The sequence below is a fragment of the Poecilia reticulata genome, chromosome 8, assembly GCF_904066995.2.
Source record: "Poecilia reticulata chromosome 8, P_reticulata-male-v2, whole genome shotgun sequence".
In the NCBI taxonomy this organism is placed as follows: Eukaryota; Metazoa; Chordata; class Actinopteri; order Cyprinodontiformes; family Poeciliidae; genus Poecilia; species Poecilia reticulata.
In genome coordinates, this window is record NC_088837.1 from 19,158,548 (window position 1) to 19,180,154 (window position 21,607).

Below are 21,607 nucleotides of genomic sequence, written 5' to 3' on the forward strand. Positions count from 1 at the left end.
AGGGGTCAAAGAGGGTGGGGCCAGTCTAGCGAACCATTAAGTGCTGGGGGGGGCAGACGGACTGCGAATTGCAAGAAGGGGGAGGAGGTCTGGCTGTATATTAGAAAGAGGGGGGCGAAGGAGAGACATTCGGGGGGCTGGTGTACCAGGAGAGGTACACTAGTCCCCCCTCAATGTAGAGGTAGATGTGAGGGGTCAAAGAGGGTGGGGCCGGTCTAGCGTACCGTTGAGTGCTGGGTGGGGGGGCCGGACAGCGAATTGCAAGAAGGGGGAGGAGGTCTGGGTGTAGAAGGAGGGGGCGAAGGAGAGACATTGGGGGGGTTAGTGTACCATGAAGGTACACTAGCCCCCCCTCAATGTAGAGGTAGATGTGAGGGGTCGAAAAGGGTGGGGCCAATCTAGCGAACCATTAAGTGCTGGGGGGGCAGACGGACGGCGAATTGCACGAAGGGGGAGGAGGTCTAGCTGTATGTAGAAAGAGGGGGGCGAAGCAGAGACATTCGGGGGGGCTAGTATACCATGAGAGGTACTCTAGCCCCCCCTCAATGTAGAGGTAGATGTGAGGGGTCAAAGAGGGTGGGGCCAGTCTAGCGAACCATTAAGTGCTGGGGGGGGCAGACGGACTGCGAATTGCAAGAAGGGGGAGAAGGTCTGGCTGTATATTAGAAAGAGGGGGGCGAAGGAGAGACATTCGGGGGGCTGGTGTACCAGGAGAGGTACACTAGTCCCCCCTCAATGTAGAGGTAGATGTGAGGGGTCAAAGAGGGTGGGGCCGGTCTAGCGTACCGTTGAGTGCTGGGTGGGGGGGCCAGACAGCGAATTGCAAGAAGGGGGAGGAGGTCTGGGTGTAGAAGGAGGGGGCGAAGGAGAGACATTGGGGGGGTTAGTGTACCATGAAGGTACACTAGCCCCCCCTCAATGTAGAGGTAGATGTGAGGGGTCGAAAAGGGTGGGGCCAATCTAGCGAACCATTAAGTGCTGGGGGGGGCAGACGGACGGCGAATTGCACGAAGGGGGAGGAGGTCTAGCTGTATGTAGAAAGAGGGGGGCGAAGCAGAGACATTCGGGGGGGCTAGTATACCATGAGAGGTACACTAGTCCCCCCTCAATGTAGAGGTAGATGTGAGGGGTCAAAGAGGGTGGGGCCGGTCTAGCGTACCGTTGAGTGCTGGGTGGGGGGGCCGGACAGCGAATTGCAAGAAGGGGGAGGAGGTCTGGGTGTAGAAGGAGGGGTGTGAAGGAGAGAATTAATCCCCCTGATCCACCTATAAATGCTATTTTATTTATATAATTAGGGCTATTGTAAGCAAAAATTTTAGTAATCGCGTAATCTATCGATTATTCTTACGATTAATCGAGTAATCATATAAAAAAAACTGACAAAATAACGAATTGGTAAATCTAGCATAACAACAGTGTTACTATCGGATATCAATATCAGTCCAATTTTTGAGCTTCCCTAACAGATACTTTTTTGTTGTTTAGAAAACTAACCTGTAATAATAACAACTCGTTTTCTAAGTTAATCTGAGAAAAAGTCATACAAAAATCTAAAATTAATTTCAATTTAATAAAAAGAGGCAGGCTCACAAATACGCTTATTAAAAATATCTATGATCCAGCTTTTAGTTTATGTAGTCAGTCAGTAGATGAGCTCTCACGTTGCCCCATACATGTCAAGCTTTGAGTTTGAGAATATGGGAAATGTCACCTGAAGTGGTGGTGGGCCATAATTTAACAGTTTGTTTATGTTAAATTATGGGAAAAAAAACTGTTAAATTATGGAAAAATTCTGCTGAAATTCCATAAAAAACGAGAAAGTGTACTGGCAGAAATTACCAGGACATTTCCCTGTTTTTTTATGGAAAACTTTGAAATAAAATACTGTTAAATTACGGGAAACTTCTGATGGAAATTCTGTAAAAAAACACTGAAAATATCATGGCAGAGAATTACCAGGACATTTTCTGTATTTTTTATTTTTATTTATTTTTTTCAGAATTTCCATAAAAATTTTTTCCATAATTTAACAGTTTTTATGTCAAATTTACCAATATTTTGTTAACCCAAAACTGAAATTCTCTTTTTATTCTGTCTTTTGTGATGCATTCACAAACTTTTTTAAAAACCTTGGACATTTCCAAATACTTTTGTCCTCCAAACCATTGAAGTCTGTATTCTATACCATATGTTAATTATAGTGTAAAATATATTAAAGTTAATGTTGATAGGTATTTTCCTAGAACCTACATAAAAGAACCACAGACAACGTATATGAATTTATGACTAAACTTCTGCAAGCAAAAGGAGAAGACTCTGTCAACTGCTTCTCAGAGCTGTTCACAGAGCGTTCTGCTTCTCTTTGGATACAGCTTGTCTTTTATTCTCAAACTTCAAAGAGGGAGGATAGGCAAGATAGACAGCAGAGGAAAAACAGCAAAGGTCGTAAAACATTTTACCTAAACAAAGCAAAGGTCGTAAAACAATTTAACATCTGGCCCCTGATCTGAGCCCGGTTCAAATCTCGGTCAAACTGTTTCACATGAAGATAACAGGCAGCTGTGACTTCCAGGTCAGTTCACACATACAGTTTAAACAAGAGAACACTTTAACCTGAAACAAAATGATAATACCAAAAAATCTCTAACAAATGTATTTAATATATTCTTAACATAATTTTGAAACAAAATTAAATTCTAAGTCCACAGGAAATGTAGTTGTAGAACACAAAACACTTAGTTTGAAAGTAGCTCATGCAAAGTGATGTAAAAATGAAACATTTTACAATCAATTTGCAGACTTTATTTTGCAATTTAAGACCATAAATTGACGTCATCTAGTCCTTATAACTAACCTTTACTATTATATATTAAGAGCTAAACATATTCTTGAGCTTGCTAATGTTTATCTTCTGTACATCACAACTAATTTATTGCATTTTACTATACAAATTTTCAAAGTATAAATTAAATGTAAAGCAATTTTGACTAGTCTTTGAAGTCAAATAAACAGTTTTGTTAAGTTATTACTATAAGATGGAACATAAAAAATTGCTTTTGAACATGAAAATCATAATTGTAAACAGGATCAACATACTTCAAAATAAATGCTGAAAGTCTACCATTATTTTTATGAAATACAGGTATAAATATTTTGTTAAAAATCAAATGCTACATAAACCCAGCCGGTAACACTTTATTTGAAGGCAGGTGAATAAGACTGACATGACACCGTCATAAACATCTGTCATGGACATGAATAAGTCTTCATAAATATTTATGACTGTTGTCATAAAGCGTCATTCAGTAAATCATGACACTTTTAATACAAAGTTGACATTATTGAAAATGTCTTTGTTTTGACAACTTGACATTAATCTAGACAAAATGATTAATGATTGATTAATAGTATTCAGCAGGTTGTTTTCTAATGTATTAAAATTAAATACGATTGGGACACTTAATGATATTAGTGATTAGGTAATCCATTCAGCAAGCACTTTTACTTTTAATACTTAAGTACTTTTAAAAGCCAGTACTTTTTTACTTTTACTTAAGTACAAATGCTAATGTGGTAGTTTTACTTTTACTTGAGTACATTTTTGTCTGTGTATTTGTACTTTTACTTAAGTACATTTTTTGAGTACTTTCTCCACCACTGCTCACGGCGCGCTTGGATCCCGAAATAGCTTTGTTTGAATATCTGAACCGGCACAATGACGTATCAGCGCATTTAATCGATCACAACACGCTTTTTTGTTACTGGAAACCATATTCAAACATCTATCAAAGCTACATTCATAAACAATTGTATTATTTAACTATGTTTTTAATACATAGTTCAGCATATTTAAATATGCTTAGTGGCTATAACAATAGAATAGGAATTGAATATTCTGATATTGATGTATGATGAGCATATTACAAATCACACAGCCGTTAATAATTTATTTAATAAATTATTTAGTAATATCAATACATATTTATATAACTATACAAACACAATTAAATGATGATTAATAATGGCACAAATAATGATTATATGTTTATATGTATGTATGTATTTATATACATACATATATATAGAAATATATATATGAGTTCTAGCTTCAGAGAGATTCAGCTGCTGAGATCGAGTCCAAAATCCGATGAGATTCATCCGTGCTGCAGTGAATCTCTCTCTTTATAGATATCTCCTTCTTCTTCACTTCGTGTCTTTATGAAACTTTCAAAACAAAAACGGAAGATTTAGGATGTATCTTACTAATGAAAGAATTACATATAAATAATAGTCTTTACGACCTGTGTAAACTTTGCTGGTGAATGTTATAACACATAATATAAGTTTTATAATATGTGTTACATTGTTTCATTTCTAATATTGGCTCTTGTGTCAGATAATCTAAGTCAATGTTAGAGAATAATTAACTTTTTTAAATTTACAGAATCTCAGTTAGCCTTTATAGCCGTATTACACCAAGCACTGTAGCTAATATTAGCTGGTATCTCGCCAGTGGACATAAATACAGTAAAGTAATATTCCAATCACACTATATACAAAATAATATGTCCATCTTACTTGTGAAATGTTGTCTGTGGAGCCCTCACATCAATAATCCATCGATCCGAACAACAATATCCCTCAGTGTTGAGGCATCTTCTGCTGTTTTGATTGAGCAAAGTAGGAGGGTACACCGCTCCAAGATGGCCGCCGTATTTCCTGCGCCGGAGCAGCCAATGCAGGGTCTACTCTTATATTATGTCTATGGTGTGTGCACCCAGTCGAACCGCATTTGTGCTGAAACCAAAAAGTAAGTTCTGTTTGGTGTGCTGAGGTATTCAAGCATTTATGTGTGCGAGTGGGTGCTTACATGTCGGCAAGGACTTTGCTGTTGCACTCCGACCAAAGTCATGACGGCTCCTCCTTCACAACGAGACAAAGAGTTAATTTTCTTCTATGCCATGTTTGATACAGCCCGTATTTTTTACATGACTGTGCTATCAAATGGCACTATGTACCTGGATAATACATAATATTGTGAATGTCCAAGGGGAAAAAAAAAATAACAGGAGTGGATTAATAAAAGGCCTTAAATCTTAAACCAAATCATCATTTGAATGATGAAATACTTTTTCAAAACTACATTCTCTATTTACTCTGGTTAGCTTCCAGAAAACTCCACAGTTCCTTTAAATCGAGGCTTAAAACCCAGCAGAGAGGGATGATTAGGAGTAGCTACTAGCTAGGACACTGATATATTTGAGGTATTTGCTTGATGTTTGAACTGTCTTGTTGCTGAAATGTGCTATACAAATAAACTTGACTTATCTTTTCTAACTGTCTCCATGTGTTTTGGCGTGACAAAATACTAAAAAATCAGAAGTCTGTGCCGGGACAAATACGGTTGTTGTCCATTGTAAACTATCAGATCAGAAACCGGAACTATCAGAAAACCCTGCTGTGATTTCAGCGTAATCTCAATATTTGTCAGTTTTTTGTAGTCTTCAGATAAAATGTATTTGATCCACAAAATACTCATGCATGACTTCACTTGCAGTCATATCATGTTTAGCCAGGAGTTACAGTCTGAGGGCCATATCACTACAATATTCTAGTTTCATAACTCATCGTTTAGTTATTAGCCATTTTCTTATGTAGTGCATTTGCAGGGCATTTAAGTTCTTAATAATTAGTCTGTTTTCAGATATTACAAGGTGACTGTCCTAAACAAGATTTGTTTTTGTCCCCAATACAAAAGAATATACACTTGTCTGAACTATTTCTGACTCGTAATGTCCAATAAAGTAAAAATAAAAATACACTTCCAGTATTGAATTCACTCCTGGGTAACATTCTAAATGAAGCAATTCAGTTTAATTATAGAACATGACTTAAAAACAACATTCATTCAGAATATATATTATCTCAAATTAATACATATATATTCTTACTGATAGAGCAACTTGTAGCTGCCACTCAATGACCTCTTTCTAAGGGAGCCCCAGCGGCAACCAGGTCACTCACTATGAAGGACTGTGTAGGTCAGCAGGATGCACAAACTATGTTAAGGTTCTGTATTCTCTTTACACATCAACAGGTCACGAATTTAAAATCTTGATTGCCCAAAGTGTAGTTTCCTTGCTTATTGTCAAACACCATTCAGCTGAGAAAATAAACTGTACAGTAACAACAATAGTTCATATTCATCAGGGTGTGGCTAATTTTAAAGAAATCTTACTATTCAATAAGCGTTTGGCATTTATAATTAGAAGGATATTGTTGATCATCTATTTCTCTAACTACAATTTTCTGTGAAAATATTTTAGCCAAAAAGCAATATTGACATTTTTATAGGACAGCCTACAGAAAACGTACAGATGCACATGACAACGTAGACGTTATTGCTGCTGGTTTTGGTGTAATTTTTATTAAAGTAGTGATTCGCTGTGGAAGGACATTTTAAAAAGATTCTTCCAAACAATTTACAATTGGAAAATGTTTTTAAGATTAAATTCCCAAGTTGATGATCGTTGATTGCCATTTGAAGCTTGACTTATTTTATGTGGCATCAAAACCATGGAAAAAGTCAGCAAAGAGAATGGTTCTGTCATCTGTCAGTGTCAGTGCAACCTTTCAGCTTTGTATATACCCCCGTATGTCGATGTGCTCGAGTGTCGTGCTTTTATTGCTTTATAACTCCTATAACGGCACCTGCAATAATAGCTGAACATGTGCCTGCCGTGTATGAGTGCATTTCACTTACCCTCCTCTCACCTTCGCAAAAGAAACGGTGTTCGAAAAGAATTACGCTCTTTTGGCCCGGGTTTATCAAACAGTCCCTTTTCTGTTCGCCGACGGTCAGGAACCGCAAACCAACTCCCAACCTTTCAACCTCATTCTCTTCTATTCAAGCAGCTCTGAGGTGCAGCAATGAAAAGTTTCAGAGGAACTCGGGCTTCTGTTTCTCTAAACTCATTTTCAACCTCCACTGATTTCACAATCTACTGAGCTTTTTTCATGATTACGTGAGCTGGGGAATCATTTAGACAACACAGTGTAGGTGGATGTCCTTTTGTCAGTATGCACAGCATCTGTGTGGGCTGCCTGCTGGCCTCAGCTCTCTTATGGATGGGGCACTGGAAGGCACAGGCTCCCTGGCTGCAGTCTGACAGATGCAGACTGGTGGGCGCCTGATTGCTAACAGCCCGCAGACAGACGCACAAACAGTGGCTGCAGTGAACCAACTCTTGGTGTGAAATCATGGCCACAGTGGGGAAGGTACACCACACATGCGTGCTCGAGTCCTCTTTGACCTTTGACCTGCCATCAGTTTGTTTGTATAATGAGTCATATGTTATGAATGAAAAAAAACAATACTGTGTAGGATGAGGAATATGTCTTCAGTTTTGATGCATATGTAAATGACATAATTTATTTACTTGTTGGCCTCAGAATTTACATGAAAAGAAGAAAAATATGCCTTTTGTTTGGTAATTAAAATAACGTTGTCCGTTTAGTTATAAGTTACAATGGACCGATCTTGGATTGCATTGTCTATACTTGTTACATTTAGTCTTGAATCACTTAAAACACAAAGCCAGAACTTAAAATTGCATCAATTTGGATCTGTTTTGTTTTGGCTTTATGTAGTTTACCCTTCTTTAAATAGAGCAAATAAAGCATTGCATGTATGTTGTTTTGTGTTGCTGTCTAGTTTGTAGGATTTTTTTATGAAACCAAAATGCATAAATGCACCATTTGCTCAAAGTTTAGGAAGGTTAATTGTATAATTTGAATACTAACAAGGTTTTGAGTTTTCTGCATTTAATGAAGTAGCTAAAGAGAAGGACGTGGATAGATAGAGATGCTAGTGTTGAATTTCAGAGAACATGTGATGATCAGAATTAGCCTTACTTCCCACAGGTAGGTTTCTGGCACAGGGCATAGGTTGAGGAACCCATGATGGTGGACAAGTAGGCTGTGTTTTTTATTGCAGGTTTGCTGATGGAGAATGTTGGCTGGTTAATCAAGTATTTAGGCAAAAAATATTTTTGTCTAGTTTTTAGACAAAAATATGACAATGCTTATCACCAAATTTTTAACAACAAAATAAAAACTTAACTAGATTGATTGAATTGGCATAATGCAAACAAAACCAGTGGACACCCAGAAAACCAAAAGAGCTTTTTGTGCAGTTATGTTCTTGTCTTGACTCAGGGCTAAAGTTTCAGAAGGTTAGGGACATTGGAGAGTCTTATTCAGGCCAATGGGGTTAAGGAGAGTATCTGTGTAATCTGTCTCTCTGTGAAATTTAGTCTACTGTGACCTGCCCATGTTGTAACTCTGACTCATGCTTGGTACAAGCTAGGATTGGCTAGGATGGATGGATGGATGGATGGACCTTTGGTGGTGTCCCAATTCTACAGCACAATCATTACTGGACCAAATCTTGCTCGGCGTAAATGCTGAGTAATGGTCGCCCCATATAGTTTCTCAGGTTGTAAACGTCATGTGTTCTGGGTGCATTTTTAAACTCAGAAAGTAAATGTGGAAGTGTCAGCATTTTCTTCATTCTGCAGACGTGAGTTTGACATGAAGTATCAGCTGATATTTCCTGGTTTCTTTTTATATTATCCATAATAAGTTCTGAATAACCTTAATGGGCAGTACATCATTCACAATTGAGAGATTTTCCTCTCTTCCACATCTCTATTGGTGCGTGTGTCTGCGCTGTCTGGTTGAGATGTTTCTAAAGACATTTTGTATGATGAAAGAAGGCATCGGTTCCACTGGATGAATAATTAACTGGTTATTTTTACCCTTTTGGGGGTATGAAGCGGCTGCCAGTACGTGTGCAGACAGGTGAGAGGATTGCTGACTGTATAAACGATGGCATTGAGTCAGAGGATCTCATGGCTTCATGGGCGTGCAGCCAAGCTTGTTAATAAAAGGCTCCAAGAGCGGCTTGTGCTGAATTCAGAGTTTCAAGTTTGAATAATTCAAATGCAAATGAATTGTGAGTTTATGCGACAAACTGCGATGCTGTTCTTGTAAATAAAGCCATTAAAACACAGAGGAGGGAGCTAATAGAGTGTTTGTGTTGTACCTGCTTTCTGTAAAGATTTCTGCATCAAAGTTAAAGTAGTTGCCATCACAAAGAAAGCAAAAAAATAATTCAAAATATCTTTTTTGTGAAGAAGAGATAGCTTTTATGATCAAAAGGTTAACACTAGCAAACACTAGCATTTTCTTACACTGTCTAATATACACATTTTTCTTTCTAATTTAATGGATGTGGAAGGAGGGGAGGGTAAAAACAGACTTAAGGAGGTATAGAGGCAGTTTTAATTATATTTGTTTTGAATCCCCCTGTCAAAATAGCCTCTCATAGTAATCTCAGTAAGCACATTTGAGCTGGGCACTATTTAGAGCTCCGTTCCCCTGGTAATGGGGGAGGGCAGCCAACCCTAAACCTAAACTAGAGTATCTCAGCTGGGAGAGCCGAGAGTGCCACCATTGGGTATTTTCAGCCTTTCTTCCATCAAACCCGTAAATAATCCTCGTTCATTTCATAGTCACAGGGTGCAGTCTGCATTTCACAGCTGTTAGAATAGCCTTGTCTTCTTTGCAAGGCTTTTAGTGTAGGAGGTGTGTTTATACCAGCGGTCATGCTGAGGCAGCCACCATAGGAGCTCGGCCTTCCTCCCTGAGTGTTGGCTGAGTTTGCCCACGCTCCCCTCTCCACTTGTGCTGTCTGTCTCTTCCTGCATCCAAACTGTCAACTATCTTCACAGGGAACATGTAGGATTAAGGGTGCCAGGAGTGGACATAATTTTACAACACAACATAGCAAGTTATGCTGTTTTTCCCTCCCAAGCTGTTGGGGAAATTATGGTGTAAGCTTGACACCTTGACTGCTGGATGATAAGTGCAGACGCAGGGAGACAATAAACATCATGGAGGATAATACTTTGGTTTAAGTGACATTTCACTTTCCCTGCAGAGCCACTGATAAGATGATAAAATCTTGAATTTTTCCACTTGTCTTTGTCGACAGCCGATTGATATTTCAGCAGCACAAACAGCATTTCAGACCTGCGGAGATGCGTGACATGAAAATAAGTTCATTGGTTGTTCACTTGGTTGCTCACTGCAGGCCTCTTTGCAGATCAGAAACGGAAAGGCTTCTTGAGTCTTGATGTTTGTGCTGACTATGTATTTAAATGAATATAAATGGCACTTGCACAATTACTCATGGCTTCAGATCAATGTCATTCTGTCTCACTCAGTGGGCTACTCAAAGCAAAGGTTACGCCAAGGATTAGTAAGACTTCAGCAGTTCACTGCATTTGAACATCTGTATCATGTTGTGTTTTGAAAGAATAATTGGACTACATCACAGATCCTCCACCCTATAAACATTAGGCATGATATGTTTTATTTCCGCAGATTCATTTTTTGTTTTATGCCAAATCCACTTGCTTATAATTGTGCTAATTGGACAGAAAAAGCTTCATTTTAGCCTCAGCAACCATCAGCCCTTATGGAGACTGTAATGACCCCAAGATGCCATTATTTGTTGCAATCTTCTATAAGTCAGCTTTTTAACTTCCCTGATAAGAAAACCCTGAGTCCTCATCTAGCCTGATGGCCAGTGGCTATAAAAGGGCGTCTTATTTGTGTTATATTTATACACCAATGAGGAAGAAAGTCAAACATGACTGATGAAAAGTTCATTGAACTCTGTTTAATTTTTAAATGTAAAGTGCAAATTAAAATGTTTATCAGTTACATTAGTTTTCAAAGCATCATTTGGGGTTCCAGCAATTGTACCACATGGTATATTTTCCTAAGATGGATCCCCCCCCTCCACTGGATGCTGTATTAAACTTGAAGTTGTTTGTCTTTCTCTTTACGATCATACTGTTGCGGTAAAAGAGTAATTTATTTTATGGAGTGTTTTTTGACCCATCTTCACCAGGGGTGCCAGTAACTGTGGAAAACGCATTACAGAGGCTAAACAATATGTTCCACTCTTTAGCCTCTAAAATGGGTTCCCCTGCACTTCACAAACATCAAATATCCCATTATGCAAACCAGCAGTCACTGCCTCCTCCTCTGAAACCTGAAATATTGCTCGCCCTGTCACTTGTCTCAGCACCAAATTGGCTTAGCCAAATTTAGGATTTGAATAATGTTTCCCACCTTTTTCATCTCCACCTAAACTGAGTCAACTCCATTCAGTGACACTGTAATGCTTCTTTCATTTCCGAGCATCATCACTCCTCTCCAGTACAAAACAATTCAACCTACCTCAAGGTGAGATCAGAACTACTCTCTATTATATCCATTTAAATGACAGGTAGACATCCTCACAGAACCACAAAAAATACTTTAGAGTCTGGCTCTCCGTCTCAGCTAAGCATCCTCTCATAGAAAACTTTATAAGTGGTGTTTAAGCAAAAAGATGTATGGCTTTTATGTTATTTTTAAAAATTTAATCCGTTGTCGTCTTGCCATATTCAACAGAAGGGAAAATGTTGTTTTATTAGTCTCTAAAAGGCCCATGGTAACTATGAAGGAGCTGCAAAGATCCACAGTTAAGGTGTGAGAATCTGTTGACAGGACAACTGTGAATAGCTGAAAAAAGCCATAAGAAGTCTCATTCTGGGATTTTGACATGCAATGTAGAGCGTACAGCAAATGTGGAAAGGGAGACTTTTTTGAAATATATGGGAAACATTTGGTGTGGTGCAAAACTAACACTGCAGATCACATTGAACATCTGCAGTGCCAAAATATTTCACCCATGGTGAAATATTTTGGCAGCATCATTGTGTGGGAATATTTTTTTTAGCAGGTCAAAAAACACTAGCCCTGCTTGATAAAATAGATGGAGCTGATTAGTCCAGAGGGAAAACAAGAAGCAGATTGCAAAATATGTGATTGTACTAATCATACAGCCAACAATGGAATGGTTAAGATGAAGGCATATTCACACATTTTAATCATCCACATAAATTTCATATCTGATAATACATTAACAAGAATATATGGCAATACATGAAAATTCATTTTCAGAGACGCTCACCATCCAGACTGAAATTGAGCTATTTTGCGAATAACAATGGGGGGGGGATGTCTTACTTCAAAAGCCTTGTAGCTGTAATTACAGTAATGCAACCATTGATTTAAGGGGTCTGAAAACAAATGAGGTCACATTTCTTGGATTTTCATTAGTTGCAATCTTGAAAACCCTGTATGGTTTTTCAAATGTTTTCCCAATAAGCACCACTTATGTTTTGGCCTATCACCTAAATCCCAATTAAATGCAATGATTTGTGGCTATAACATAACAAAACGTAAACAGGTTCTGGGGTAGTATAGATTAAACAGAGAATTTAGAAGCTTATTGTTCTTTTAGCTTACATGGAAATGTCTCCTACATGTTTCTATATTGGCCTGTGCATTATGAATTATGAGTGTATCATGACTTTGACTTATATACGTAAAGGTAATCAAACCTTATAGATAAATGTCATGTGAGCAATTGTGTCCTCAAGGTAAATTTAACTGGACGGTTAATCATAAATCTTCTCCACAACCGGCTTCAATCTTTGAGCTACAAAAGCCTTAAGTTTCTGAATTGTCATATTTAGATCATGCCTGAACACTTGCAATAATTAAATTTATATTTTTTTGTAATAGGGGCAGTTCACTAATCATCTTTTTCATGTAAATGTTTTAATCTTTACATTTAGGGGATTAGACATAATTGAAAGTGTTAAAGTTTTACTCATATTTTCTGTGCTTGTGCCTCCGAGCAAGAGAAAAATGACTTCTGAATACGACTGAGTCCTCTTCAGTCTGCCACCTGTTTGTCCTGATATCATTAAAGCTTTGCTTTTTTTCATTTAGGGTGTTGTTCAGTGACAGTGCAGGGCTTTTGAGGCTGCAGTGTTTGTATGAGGCCATGTATCATGGGTTGTGAAGACGTTAGGGAGGCATGATACATTGCGTCTGTCATTCTCTGAGCTGCAGCTGCATTGCTGTGACTTTCTTGGCCAGGCCGTCCATCTCCACATTTCACAGCTCCAACGTGACTGCAGCAGGGAGATGAGGAATTTGCCTCGTCCTTGCCAAGTCCCCCCGTGCAGCCACTTGCTTCCTCTCAGAGAGGAGCATCTGCATCCTGTTTGCCGCTTCCTGGCTTGCTTGGGTCATCCCCCAGACTACGTCATTACAGAGGACATCAGGCTGCATTCTCCATAAATTAAATCTGGGACTGCATTTGCACAGGGACACACAGTCTGAGTTTAACCCTTGAGGTGCACTTCAAATAGCTTTTCTGTTATTGTTTCTTTTTTATTTTATTTATGAAGCCTATGAATATGTGCTGTCAGTTTGATCACGTCTATAAATACCCCTATGGTGTTGTTTCTTGTTTGCGCACAGCATCTGAATGTAGAAAAACTGTTTAAATAAATAACGTGTGCAGTATTATGAACTTTAACTTTTTTTTAAGCAATACTTTGTGTCATATTTTGTTCATACAATTTCACGAAGGTTGGAACATGAGTTCTGCATTTTTGTGCTAAATAATTTATCAAAGATCTCTATTGACTTTGGATCTCGGGGGGTGACGGCATGACCTCTCTTTGAAGTGAAGGCTATTTTATTGCATTCTGTGATTCTCTAACATTTTAACCCTTCACTCTATAAACCACAAACTTTTATTTTGAGTGTTTTTTGTCAATCTAAAGGGGACCAAGTTATGTTTTTGTGTACCCGTTTACTGCTTGGTGCAAGTCTTTATTGTATTTTCTTGAGGGTTACAGCTGAGGTCAGTGAGAGTGATTCAATAACACTACATTGCAGTTTGTTGTTGTCATTGGAAACCGACATTTACCTGCCACTTTATTAGGTACAGCATTTGAAGTCCTTACTGGCAGTACAAGGAACACTTTGCTTATTTAAGTATCTAGATGTGGTCAAACAGAGTATCAGAATAGCTAAAAAATGTCCCATCCAAAGCACAGAAGAACAGACTGGTTGCCATTTCTGCTAGATGTTAAAAGTAAAATGTGGTTATAACTCACACAACTTTCTTGGTTGGATGAATCTGGAATTGTTACTAGCAGGATGTACCTAAAAAGTGGCCACTGACCGTATTAAGTGGAGCCCATATTATCAGACAGTAGTGCTTTCAACAAGCTCGTCTTTACATTTTTCAAAACACAGTTACCAAATAGTGATAAACGACCATATTAAAGTGGCTTTTGATTTTAAAGGAGCCCCCTGCTGGTTGCATCAGTAGGCTTATTTTTTCTTGAGGAAGAAACTAATCACTGGCTTGCCATACCAAATGAAACACACCCCCTACCAGACTGTGAAATTGGATAGTTTGAAACTGTTTCAAGTGTGGAGAAAAAGTTTGTTCATAGATAACATAAAGTTATTGGAGCTCCAAATCAATAAGACATAACTGACTATTTTTCCCTTGTGAACTTGAAAATTCTTTTTTTTTCTTTCTTTCTTTCTTTCTTTCTTTCTTTCTTTCTTTCTTTCTTTCTTTCTTTCTTTCTTTCTTTCTTTCTTTCTTTCTTTCTTTCTTTCTTAAATCAAAGGAAAGTTTATGAAGCGTTATTTTGTTCTTTTTTCACGATGCCAAACAGGGGCTGCTGCTATAACCCTCCCGGCACCCGTCTTCAACCAGCAACCATTTATAGCCTCGCGGTGACAAACAATCTTATTATGAGATTTAAACTTTGCCTCTGCCAGTCTGGAGGATCAACATGCGCTCCCCTCCCCTCGCACCTATTCCTCGATGTTTCCCCAACTGATACTGTAATATCTGCCTACCTACACGCCTCCCCGTGACAGTGGTTAAACGCCGGTGTCAGCTCTCGGTGTAGTAGAAAGACCCAGGCAGGGCTCTGGGTCTCTTCAGAATAACATGAAGGCGAGCGACGAGAGGAGCTCAGTGCTGAATTAAATCAGTCTCCGCTTAATGGATCTCCTAGTCTCGCTTCAGGCAGGCAGTTGCTGCTGAGCCGCCCTCAAACCGAAAGCAGAAAATCTGGATCCTTTTTTTTTTTTTATTATTATTGTTATTATTATTCCGCTTATTAATTTTACTTTAAATGATTGCTTTTAATCTCTAACGTCTTAAATGACTCAGTTCTGTTTGAAAACGTGTTGTGCTCGTGGTGAGATACAGTAAGCCCTCCGCTTAGTATCGGGGCGAAGGTTCCTGGTCTGCGATCACTCAGCAGGTAAGCTGATTTTTTTTATTTTTTTTATTTTTACCTAACTTTAACGTTGCAGACTTTGAAGAGCATTTATTGTGATCTGCTTCTATGCTTTGCGTTCACATGTTGCTAGCGGTAAATCTCTAAGCCCCATGTTGTGATTTGAATAACAGCGCGGCTGAAGTGCTTTGGCTGTTGTGTCGGTGTGTGGAACAAGTTAGTAATGCTTACCTCTTAAAAAATTAATAGTTCAACTTGAGCACCAGTCTGCGCAAGCCGGTGGATTTTTGCACTGGTTTCAGTGAGAGCTCATGCGCCCTGGCATCAGATGGATGGAAGCGAGGCACGGAGAGCAATTTGTCACGCCTGTCGTTCCATCGACATTTAGTTAAAATTTGCATCACCCGAAATTGTTATTTTCTTTGAGCGTAAGATTTGCATTAGTTTCTCAAGTCTTTTCAAGGCATTTCGGGTACTTGGAAGCTGTAAACCTCGTACTTCAGCCGCTTCAGCACCATGGCCAGCTCCAGATCGCTCTATTTGATTTACTTGACTAACTTTATTTCTTAGATTCGTAGAAATAAACACATATCAAACAATGGGGGTTGTTTCCCGAACTTTTAGTTTTTTCTTAAATATTTATTTAACACATAAATACTGCTATTTTCCTGGGCCCTCACACATCCTAACAACGCATACAAAATGAGAGCCTGCATCACGAATCTGTACGTACTTTTGACACCGTCAAGAAAAGTCAAGGCATACAAACTGAGGCAACTTTAACAGAGTCATTTTAAGCGATCGGAATATTTCATGCAGTGCTGTGCAGTATTGGTGCCCTGTTCTCGGAGTTGCTTTGTGCAGTCTCATTCAGATTAGCTGAGGATTTTGCTGCTGCATGTGTGCCATCTGTCTGAAGAAAGCATACTAATTGTTGTATCCTGGACGTGTCGCTTAATTTTAACAGTGGAAGTCTTCGTATGGAGTGATTGTCTCTTTTACTAAGTCAGTACAGAATTAATCTGATAGATGTTGAGCTTGCCGGAGAGTCTTTTCTACAAATAAAGAATTATTGGTGAGATTGAGAGGGGCATCAGTGGGGTCTGTAATGCCAGGTTCACTGAAATGACAGGTTACACAAAATAATAATAGAAAAAAGTCTAATCTTCTTTTATACTTTTTTTCTTAACTAATTCTAAATAATATCTATTAGTGGTATTAAAAAAAGCTAGACTTCCTTTAAAGATTTAAGCTCATCCTAAGCTGCTGTCAGTGTTAATCTTCTTCCAATATATATATTTTTAATAATTTTTTGCAAAGGATACACCTGTATTAGGATTTACCAGCCAAGTGAATCTTCCAACTTTTGATGGTGGGAGTTGTGACAGTTCCAAAACATCTCCGTTTTGCTGTTGCTGCTAAAGATGTCTCCTGCATTTGCCTTCCACATCTCCCTTTTCCTGTCCCCGTCTCCCTTATCTTGATTATACAGCTGGATGATTGAGTCAGCTGTTTTGTATGCAAGCTGCCTTGGCTCGGCTCTTTGTGGAAGGAGAGAGAACGAGATCGTGCTGAGGATACTGAGAGAGAATTACAGAGGCTCATGACCATGAGAAGCAGAAAAGACGAGGCTGCCCTGTTCGATAAATTGCTATTTGAGGGAGACCGATATCCTGGGCGGTGGGGAGACAGTGGTTTTAGAAATATGACTAACCTTTCTAAATGGAAATGGCATTGTGCATTACAGTTTTCCACAAATCTTCACGTGGATTGATGAATCCAGATCGAATTCAAGTTGACAGTTTTCGGCATAAAATCTGGTTTGTAGCTTAAACACATGCATTCAACGTGCTGTGATGATACAAAAAAGGTTTATTCATGTATGCATATTTTGTTCTCCTGTCTTGTCAGTACCGATCTCACATTATAAACTTTGCCCAGTAAAACTGATATAAACACTTTTAATCTGTTGATCAGTTTATCAAACTAGAGTTATATTTTTAAAAAGTTATAAGGGGCTAAATAAATCAATGGAGCGCTGGTTGTTTGGTTAACAGCGTGCAAAACTGTAATCAAAGGGACCAAGCAGGGTTTGTAGACAAAGCTGTGAAACATATGGTACAACAGCATGGTCTAATTCAGTGGCACAGTTCTTGACAACCATTAATACTTATTGTGCTGTGAATACTGTGTGCCATTTTACAAGAGCAGTTCTGCCACCTCAGTTGCAAGTGTCACATGTGACTCTCAGCTGTTTTGTTAAAAGGAATAATGAGGCAACGCTTCTTGGTTTATGATGAAAGGACGGATCATGGAATTAGCCACAGGAGGAAAGCGAATGAAAGGGACAAACTGTTTATTTGGCGGAAAATGAATAAAAGAAGCAACATTTCAAGCATATAGTGCTTGCATGATCCCCTGTAACATTTTTCTGTGTTACAACCATATTTTTTTTAGGACTTTATGTGCTTGACCAACTCAGTGATGCATAATCATGAAAAGGAAGACAAAATATGTGTTCTTAATGCTTTAAAAATCAAATTCCCGAAAGTGTAGCCTGCAGTTTAATTAACCTCCCTTTATCTCTAAGTAAAAAAAACAAAACAATTTCAAACACTTGCCTTCAGAATGTACCTATAGCTGACAACGATAGTCGGAATGTGTCTAATTCAATCGCTTAATAAATACAGCTACTCTCTGGAGGCCTTGGAGCTGCTGTATATCAGAAAACATTAGCGAATATTCGGCATCGTGATGACAAAGGAACACAACAGACAAAATCAGAAATAGTGATATCAAAATATTTTAAGCATGATTATGGAGTAAATATATGGTTAGTAAATGTACCGATTTGCCATACAGTACTGTGGTGTCCAATCATCTGAAGTGGATGACCAACAACAACATAAATAGAGCAGTATGTAAACAAGCAGCCAAGAGTCTAGTGACTCTGGCAGAGCTCTACAGCTCAGTTATTCATATTTGTTGAGCATGCCACAACTCATGACCTTTTCAAAAGAATTGCAAGACAAAAAGCCGTTGATGCAGGAGATGCACAAGATGCCTCACATTAAGTTTATTTAAAACCACATAATGGACACACTAATGCTCTAGTCAGATGAGACTAAAATGCAACTTTTTGAAATCCATGGAAAATACTAGGTGTGGTGGAAAACATTGCACATCCCTTTCAGGTCACCATCCATATAGGGGCAGCATTGTGCTGGGGGCATCCTTTGATTCAGCAGGGCAGGAAGTCTGCTAGAAATGAAGAGAACATGTAACTAAAGGTAGGGCCATTCTGGGAGAAAACCAGCTTGAGGCTGCAAAAGATTTCAGACTGTGGTCTAGATTCATCTTCCAAAAAAAAAAAATACAGCCTTCAAAATACAGCTAGGATATCATTTAAATAGTTTATACCGAAACGTGGTATAAAGTAAAGGACAAAGACATTTATATTTTAGAACTGTCTAGTCAAAATACATTCCTAAATCCAAGAGTAAGAAGGAGCATATTATAAATGGACATTCCAATGTTCAACTATGTGCTGCTGAACTTTGTGGTTGTAATGTGTCAAAATGTAAAAAAATAAAATAAAATAATAATAATAATGTTCAACGGTTCTTCACAGTAATCCATCGTTTTCATATAAAGACTTTTAAAAATGGTGTCACAATTCATGCTGTGTGTTTTGACAGCGGCTGCTAATCAATCCACCAATCTGTAAAAGTCTAATCCAAGAATTGTTAGTTTTCATTGCTTTTGACAGAGTTAGCCTTTTATGTGCAGAAATCAAAGTGGCATTATAGTGTAGCACACTTCACTGGAAGCAATGCAAACGTATAATCAGTTATTGTTCCTTTTAATCTTACCTCACTGGCGTCAGTAACGAGTGAGATGATTGCTATTTTGAGGACACATAAGATATGAACGAGCACAGTCCAAAAAAAGACAGAAATAAGTTTGATAAGACCCAGAAGACATTTGTCTTTTGGAGTCATATCATAAAATGTTAGCCTATTTTTCACATCCATTCTGGGCAAATTTTATACTGCAGATTTCCATCCTTCCTATCAGGCTTTTCATTTTTGTCGGGAGTCCTCTCAACTAATTACTATCCAGGATCAGGGGTGTCCATGCTTTCTTTCCAGTGGCCAAAATTATTGAGTCAAAAGTATCCAATAACATAATATATAAGAAAACTAAAAGCAAATAAGGAAGTCAGATTTTTTTGTTGTTGTTTTGTAGGAAAGGGATGTTATCCATTGTAGATCCAAAATTCCAAATTTGTCTGAGCTCCGTTGAACAAGTTTATTCTCAGTTTTAAGAGCAGGATTTGGATCACTTTCTTTCAGTAAAAGTCTTTGGATGTTTTTTTTAATTATTATTATTATAAGAGCCTGGTTATAAAACGATGAGTACTTTGTCTTGTACTTATTAATTCCAGGAAAATTATGTCGGTAATTTTTACTGTGATTAAAAAAAAAAGCCTCCATCTGCATTCGCCACCTGTTCTGGACGGACCAAATTAGCATCACTCTTAAACTGCAGTTGAGGGCCGCACAAAATCGCTACAAGGTCAACAAGTGGTCCCTGGGCCACCCTTTGGAAACCTCTGATCTAAGTAATAATGCAGACAATATCTGAACATATAATAAGGGTAAAAAAAACAATCATGTGAAAAATTGTGATGTGAATAGTTATCTCTCACCTGCTTTAGTGCAGTGATTCCTGTTGGACCATCTGTTTACTGATGTTTGTGGCAAAGGACAGGCTCACCCGAAACGCCCTCTGAGTTCTGCCGTTGGGACGATTGGTATTAAACGGAAGTGTTAAGGAAAGTAATTTAGTGCTCTGTATAGAGGAACTATTTGCTGAGGATTTCCAATGTTTAACGAAGGCTGTAATGAGCAGATAAGGCTGAAAAGACAAAAAGAGAAAAAAAAAAACTACCTCTCAAATGCAACCACCCTCAGGCACATTTTCCTTTAGACAATGCAAAACAAAGATGTGCTGTTCCTGAGATTGTATCTCCTTCAACTCTTAGGAAAACATTAACAAACTCCATCTTGAATCACCACCTTATGAGTAACTGTAAAGAGTAATTACAGGCCTGGGATTTAGGCCTATTTAGGGAAAATATGTATAGAAATTTACCCGGAGCTGTTGATTGAAAGTGGCAGAAGTCGCGCAATAAATTCAAAGCTTGTTTCGAGAGAAAAGAAACGTAGCAGATGCAGCTATTATCTCTTAAAATTCCCATTTCTTTACCTGCAAACGTCTTCCTTATGTCTTTTGAAAGAAAGTACAGGGATGTAACAGAGGGGTTTATATTTTAAAAGCTGATCACCTAAGACAATGTGTGTTGTGTACTTGGGGTGGGGTGTGGGGGGGATGCTCAGCAGACTGTAAGACCGATAAAATGTGGGGGGGGGAAATGTTGGAAATGTGCAGATTCACTCTGGGGTGTGAATCAGTCATCATTCATTTGGAAGTGAACAAAAATGAATCCACCGCAGAATGCCAGAAACGTTCGTGTAGTTTCCTCAGCCACCTGCTGGTTGCCTTATGATGCACAAAACCCTTTAGTAAACAAGCATCATGAAATGGCAGAATGAGGCATATTGAACGCTCCTCTGGCTCTTATTTGCCATCTTTTTGCAGAATAATTAGGTGCTGGGTTGCATGGCGGTGTATCTTCAGGCACCTGCATCGCTTGATGAACATCCTTTAGATAACAGCCCAATACAGCTGGCCTGCGAAAGTCCTGTCAAAACCTAGTTTAGGAACGCTGTTTCAAGTGTTAGGGGATAATCACCATCACTGAATTATTTTTTTCTAGCTGCATATTATGTATGTGTTAATAAACATAGGAGAAAGAGTTGGGTTTTATGGCGTCTCACTTTTATACTCGCTGTGAGTATAAAAGAAAACGAGACAACTGAGAAACCTAAAAGATGAGCATAAAAAAAAAAATCTTACCAGAGAATAGTCTTTAGATTATTAGAAACAGAAACGACACATAAATGCAGGTCTTTATGGCTCCATGGTCCATGCTATTTGCTGGATGTATTTAGCATAAAGCAAACACATAGTTGAAACAGATATTTATAAACACTGCGTTAGAGGACTTTTTTTTATTCTGTTTTAGGTCAGTTGGGGCTAACAAAATGATTCGCTTTTCACAATTATGGCTGAAAGAATTGTCCATTCCTCCAGAAGGAGCAGGTGCAACTGGGTCAGGTTTGATGGCCATCTTTTCAGCTCTGTCCTTAGATTTACAGTGTAGTTGAGGCCAGCGCTTTGTGATGGCCACATAAAAACATCGACTCTCCTGTCTTTCTCTGTTCTACTTT

General features: G+C 38.4%; 1 protein-coding gene across 1 annotated transcript in view; it reads left to right on the top strand.

The window, feature by feature from the left end:
* Positions 1-12,355: 12,355 nt before the first annotated feature.
* Positions 12,356-21,607, top strand: part of elfn1a (extracellular leucine-rich repeat and fibronectin type III domain containing 1a) — a 105,759-nt gene continuing 96,507 nt past the window's right edge. The window contains exon 1 of the mRNA XM_008415905.3: positions 12,356-15,275. The gene's annotated coding sequence lies outside the window, so the exon portion shown is untranslated. The remainder of the gene's footprint in view (positions 15,276-21,607) is intronic.